Below are 7,032 nucleotides of genomic sequence, written 5' to 3' on the forward strand. Positions count from 1 at the left end.
TAAAGAAGGGTGTTTTTTCTGCTGTTTTGTTTTGTGGTTTATTAGGGGTGGTGGTGGCAGAGCCAGGGGAGGCTTTATTTTGAAAAAGACAATTGAATTGGTTGTTAGTTGGGGCATGAACAAGAGGGGGTAACCCAGGCAGTAGACTCCCCCAAAGGGTGGGCTGAGGGCTAGTGCTGAGCCTCAGGTGGGTCTCCTGTTCCCCACACTCCCCAGTGCAGCTACCTCCCTCACAGGCTCTGGGGCAGCCACAGGAGGGGCTGCAGTGGCCATTCACTTGAGCAGGACATCAGAGGACTCGGACACCAGCTTCCCATCCTGGGTCTCAATCTTCTTCACAACCACAGCCTTGGAGGAGCTGGTGCAGCTGAAGGGGCTAGAGCTCCTGCCAGAGCCGATGGTGGACTGGAAGGAGGTCACACCAGAGCTTGGGCTTGTGAAGCTCAGCCCACCTGAGTAGCCACTAGTGATCTTCATATGGATACTCATGTTATTCATCCCAGACTCATGCCTGCTCTCCTCGCCCTCCAGTAGCTTCCGGTAGGTGGTGATCTCAATGTCTAGGCCCAGCCTGACATTCATGAGCTCCTGGTACTCACACAGGTGCCGCGCCATGTCCTGCTTAGCTTGCTGCAGGGCGGCTTCCAGCTCAACCAGCTTCGTGTTGGCGTCCTGGAGGACCAGCTCCCCACGCTCCTCGGCATCAGCAATAGCAGCCTCCAAGGAAGCCTCTGGCCTTTGAGGCCCTCAATCTCAGGCCGAAGCAGGCTGATGTTCTGGTTCATCTCGGTGACCTCCGTCTTCAAGTGATGCAGTTCATCCCCACGCTTCCTAGCCAGGTTCTGCAGCTCCTCATACTGGAACTGGCACATGCTCTCAGTCTCGGCCCGGCTGCAGTTGGCAATCTCCTCATACTGGGCCTTGACCTCAGCAATGATGCTATCCATGCCCAGGGAGTGGCTACTGTCCATGGACAGGACCACAAACGTGTCCGAGATCTGGGACTGCAGCTCAGGGATCTCCTCCTCATACAGTTGCCTGAGGAGTTGACCTCATCCGTTAGCCCTTCCAGACAAGACTCCAGCTCCACCTTGTTTGCGTAAGCTTCGTCCACATCCTTCTTGATGAGGACAAATTCATTCTCCATCTCTGTACACTTGTTGATCTCATCCTCCTACTTATTCTTTTTTTAAATATTTTAATTTTTTAATTATTTTATTTTATTATTATTTTTTAACTTTTATTTTGTTGATATACATTGTGGCTGATTATTGTTGCCCCTTACCAAAACCTCCCTCCCTCCTCCCTCTCCTCCCTCCCCCCGAACAATGTCCCCTCTGTTTGCTTGTCATATCAACTTCAAGTAATTGTGGTTGTTATATCTTCTCCCCCCCCCCCGGTTTTGTGTGTGTGTGTGTGTGTGTGTGTGTGTGTGTGTGTGTGTGTGAATTTATATATTAATTTTTAGCTCCCACCAATAAGTGAGAACATGTGGTATTTCTCTTTCTGTGCCTGACTCATTTCACTTAATATAATTCTCTCAAGGTCCATCCATGTTGTTGCAAATGGCAGTATTTCATTCGTTTTTATAGCTGAAGACCTCCACTAGCCCCTGCATGCTGTTAAGCTCCACCTCCAGCTTCAGCTTCTCCTGGCCCAGTGAGTCCAGCTGCCACTGAAGGTTGTTGATGTAGCTCTCAAACATGTTGTCCATGTTGCTCCGAGCCGTCTTCTGCTGCTGCAGGAGGCTCCACTTGGTCCCTAGCATCTTGTTCTGCTGCTTCAGGAACCACTTCTTGTTGACAAGGGGGAAAACTTATTGTTGAGGGTCTTGATCTGCTCCTTCTCCTGGGTGTGCATGGCATGGAGGATGGGGTCCATTTCCAGATTAAGGGGGTTCAGCAGGCTCTGGTTCACTGTGATGGTTGTGATGCCCCCCATACCACCAGCCCCAGCGTAGGCCCCACTCACGTTCTGGCCACCCCAGAAGTTGCTGCTGCTGCCCACACAGGAGATACTTGAGGAGCTGATGTGGGCACTGGGCACACTCGTGTAGATGCGTTTGCTGAAGGCCCGGTGGCCAGAGGTGGACATCTTGTAGGACTTCCTGGTCACCTTGTTGGACATGGTGGAGGCTGGAGTGGAGACAGGCAGGTCGAAACAGGTAGAGATTTGAGAAGGAGCCGAGAAGCTGCTCTAGGTGGGAAAGAAGGGCGTTTGAAATTGAAATTTCAGAAGTAGTACAAGGGAATTGAGGGCAATCATATAGTGATTGTATTTTAACCAAAATGCAAATAGTTTTATGAAGGCATAACCTTTATTTTCCTCACCATTATATCCCAGACTAGCACATAGTAATTGCTCAATTAATATTTCTTAAAATGAATGAGTAAATATAAAGACAGATCATAAAATATAATGGGTAAGGATAAACCTGAGGTCAGGATAGGGAAGTTGAATAATGAGAAAACGTAAATTGGATTTAGCAGTCTAAGTATTGCAGTAAGTGAGCAAAAAGAATAAGAAGTGATAAGAGGGTGGACTGCTTGAAACTGGAACTTCAGAATTGTAAACAAGGGACTGTGTGGTTTATTTTGGCTTGAAGAAAATGATCAGTGACAATAAGGTCATTCAACTGGAAGGCCAGAGTTTTGGACAGGTCACGTCAGCAAAAATGATGACAGAACGAAAGAAAAACCGATAGAGCCAGGTACTACAGTCTTAAGTTAATGGGGGAATGGGTGGTGGTGTTCAGGATGTGGGTAGATGACACTAACAAGAAGATGTAGTGGGTAGTATCGTCTTATAGATTCCAAAATGTAGGGAATTTTGAAGTAAAAGTGAAAATTCAGAGAAAACACTGTATTTGGAAAAGTCACTGCCAATGATTTTGATTCAATTGGTTGATGAGCTGGAGCAAGACTGACATAGCATCATATTTTGCTGTTGTTATACGTGTCCATACTTCTCTCATTGCCTTAGTCCCTGTGATAGGCAGAATAATGACTCCCAAAGGTATCCATGTTATATTCCCAGTATCCTGGATGTTACAAGGCAAAAGCGATTTTGTAAATGTGATTAACTTCAGGATTTGGGGATGGAAAGATTATCCCAGATTTTCTGTGTGAACCCAATGTGATCATAAGGGTCCTTATAAGAGGTAGGCAGAAGGTCACAGTAGTAAAAGTGATGGCAGAAGAAAAAGGTAGAAGGGATATGAGGAAGGGATCACAAACCAAGAAATGTAGGAGGCCTCCAGAAGCTGAAACAAGGGCAAGAAAACATACTATCCCCTGAAGCGTCCAGAAAAAGTGCAGCCCTACTGATATCTTGATTCTATACTTCTAACCTCCAAATCTGTAAGATAATGAATTTGTGTTGTTTTAAGCTACTGAGTTTGTGGTAATTTGTTACTGCAGCAGTAGGGAATTTATACAATCCCTGAACACCATCATAAACTGTTGGAGAAAGCTGTCACTCCAAGGTGACATGGCAGACTTCAGTCAACTGCTCTGTCCTTAAGTTCAAGATGATGCGGAATCCTGCCTCCCATTGATCCCTGTCACACTCTTTTACAGCACATTCACACACTGTGGTATGAAGTCCTTAGGGGAATTAAATCCTTCCTATTAGCCTCTCTTCTTTGAATCTTGCATGTACATGGATTGTTGTAGTACTCACAATAGTCTATAGTAAATATTTAAGTGTCTATCCGGCTTTCCTGTTAGCTGTAACATCCCTATTGTTTTCCTATATATTCTTAATCTCCTTAATCTCAGTGCTTAGCAAAAGACTTGTCATTTTGCTCGACAAATGTGAATTAAACAGAATTAAATTAATGGGACACACTAATGGGGTCTAGACAGGGCGAAACATACACCATAATTTACCCATCTGCAGATGCCATTAGGAAATCTCAATAAGCAAGGCATGGATTGGTCTCCAAAGAGGATAAAACAGGCAATCAAGACCACAGGTCAGGAATGGATAGCAACAAACAAGACTTATTGCTGAGGTCTTGTTTCCTCCTTACATACCTCTTGCCTGTGTTCAGGTGTGGGCCTAGGGTCTGGCATGTCTTTTGTGAAAGAATGCAACCTAAAGCATTGAATACTTGAGTGATGTGCATAGTATTTCAATAGACTCTTGGCTTTTTTACAAAGTAAGTCAAGTGTGGGTTGTCCAGTGACTTTAAAAATGGACAAAATAAATTTTCCATGCCTCTCATTAAAGACGTAACTCTCGGAATTGCTTTCTGAGTCAGGTTGTGAGTCACCCAAGAACATTTGCCCCATTGTTTACAGGTCACACCTTATTTCTGAGAAAATAAATTAATTTGTTGAATCAGTGAATTAATTGAATGTTCCTATATAACTTTTACCAATTTCCAAAATAAAAAACCTTCACTCAAAAGATAACATGGGCCCCAGAATCTCAAGGCATCCTTTCAAAGAGATTATTTGGACAAAATAGCAGACATTAATATGGGTACATGTTGATCTCTGTGTTAAAAAAAATCAGTTGCATTCCCTATCCAATTCATGAGACACTCAATGGCACATTAAAAATGGACTATGCCAGTTCCAGAGGGGGCTTTTAGTAAAGCAGGCTTTTGATCCCAAATAAAGCAGCTTTGATTTTCTATCACCAAAGCTGCCTGTAATTTATTCCTTTATACATTCAACAAACATTAAGTGCCCACTCTATGCTAGGCACTGGAAATACCATGGTAAACAAGACAGATTCCTGACATCACTGAACTCGTTGTCTAGACTAGGAGACAGACATTGAATAAGCAATCTCAATTGTGATGAGTTTTATGTGATGAAATATACAGGGTGCTATGAGAATATATGAGCATAGCAAGGATTATTGGCTAATCTGGGGTTTAGAGAGAGTTTCTCTGGGGAAATTAAATTCAGCTGAGATCTAAACAATAAATAGAAATTAGCTGGGTGATAATGGCAGCAGGGAAGGAAAGCTCAGGCTAGATTTTAGGCAAAGAGGTCAGCAGGTGTAAAGATGTTGAAGCAAGAAAGATCACAACTGTTCAAAGAAGTAAAATAATTCCAGTGTGACTAAAGCAGAGAGAGTAAGAGGAAAGTGGTAGGTGAGTGCTATGAATGCTATGAATGCTTTGAATTGTGTCCCCCTCCTAAATTCGTATATTGAAGCCCTAATCCCCAATGAGATGGTATTTGGAAGTAGGGCCTTTGGGAGGTAATCAGGTTGTGATGAGGTCATGAGGGTGGGACCCTCATGATGGGTTGTGTGAGCACATGTTCTCTCTGAGCCATGTGAGAACACAGCAGAAAGGGGGCTATCTGCAAGCCAAGAAGGAGCCCTTACTAGGAGCCAAATTGGCTGACACCTTGATTTTATACTTCCCAGCCTCCAGAACTGTGAGAAATACATTTCCACTTAAGTCATCTAGTTGGTACTTTGTTATGGCAGCTAAAGAAGACTAGCATAGTGTGTCACAGGTAAATGATAGGGGTCAGATCCACAGGTCCCTGTAGCTCATGTTTGGTTTATTTCTCAGTATCAGACAAGTAAACACGAAGGAATAGTGCCTTCCAGACGGCTTCTATTTTCAATTGAGATTGTGTTTCTGTCATAGTTCTCATTTCAGCTGATTTTATATACAAGATGTGTTGTTTTGGAACGTGCAACTGGATCCTAGTAAATGAAAACCAAATCATAGGTAAGTCATGCCAGAAAGAGCACCCACAGGCTGGCACCGAACTTAAACACCACTTTGTAGCATGTATGCCCAATTGCATGCACTACCCCTCACAACAATGGTTAGTCCCCAAAAGCCATGTTCAAGCAGTATAATGCCTATTGGTAATGAGATATAGTCCTTTCCCAGATGCTGGATTCAGATATAAACCACAGGTGAGATGATTTACCCAGAGAACTATTTGCCACAAACTTACTGTTCTATTTTCTGATGCTTATTTGCATTAGAATGTGGAACATGGGCATCTCTGTGTGCTTCCATAGGTCTCCGGTGTACACACAGATGTAGCCAGCACACAGCCAATCACTTTCATGTGTTTCCAGCAGCATGGGCATCTATGCTGACATTACCCGCAAATGTTTTTCCTTCATGCTAAGAGTGCCTAGCAGGTGAGGGATGCTGTATGAAAATTAAAAACAAAACCCCAACACCCCAATTTCTTTCATCAGGAACACCTTAATTATTGGTACATTCAAGTGCTGCATTCATTCTAAATATGGACCACCTTGACATTTAAAGTTCCATGTTGCTTTAAGATTAAATAGCTTCAGAGTGAGAAATTATTGCTATAGTAACAGATTATCCATGGTTCTTTTAAAAATAAACTTCCATGTCAAAGCAAGAATCCATTCAAACTATTAATAATAAGCAAGCAAACTGAGAATGAGAAAGGTGGTATTTAAAAGCATTGACTATTTTCCATTTTTATTTTCTTTAAAAAAAGCCACATAACCATACCTAGAATAGAAATTTTGGATTGAATCAAAGGATTCCTATGTGCTCAATATGAAGGGAGAGCTATTTTTTTAAAGAATAAACATTCCTTGCTTTTTATACCTAGGATTTTAATAAAGGGCAAAACATTTAGAAATGTACTTGGATTTTTTTTTTTTTTTTTTTTTTAGAACAAAGGTTCCTTTTTATTTATTTTTTTTATGAGATTGGCTCTTGACTAAACAGGAGGTTTTGTTGTAAACACGGATGGAAGTTAGGCTGACTTTCTTCTTTTTATGTGATTCTTCATGTAACCTCATGTAACTAGGTAACTAGTTTCTAGGTAACTAGTTTTGCCCTTCTCTGTGGTTTAGGTCAAATACCTGAATAATGGGCAAATGTTTCAAGACAACTTACCCAGTTAACTCTACTAGCTATCACTAGTCAAGTGGGTCCCCAATGGCATAGTAATCACAGAGACCTATGCTTGCATTTCTGCTCCACCGCCCAGTTACTTTATGAACTTGAGCTAGACCCTTGACCTTTATAAACCTCACATACTTCATCTGTAAATT

General features: G+C 42.4%; 1 pseudogene; it reads right to left on the minus strand.

Annotated features, from left to right (window-relative positions):
- Window positions 1–273: 273 nt before the first annotated feature.
- On the minus strand, window positions 274–2,139 carry LOC134367326 (keratin, type II cytoskeletal 8-like; annotated as a pseudogene).
- Between the last annotated feature and the right edge of the window lie 4,893 nt (window positions 2,140–7,032).

This window comes from Cynocephalus volans, chromosome X, assembly GCF_027409185.1.
Source record: "Cynocephalus volans isolate mCynVol1 chromosome X, mCynVol1.pri, whole genome shotgun sequence".
Taxonomy (NCBI): domain Eukaryota; kingdom Metazoa; phylum Chordata; class Mammalia; order Dermoptera; family Cynocephalidae; genus Cynocephalus; species Cynocephalus volans.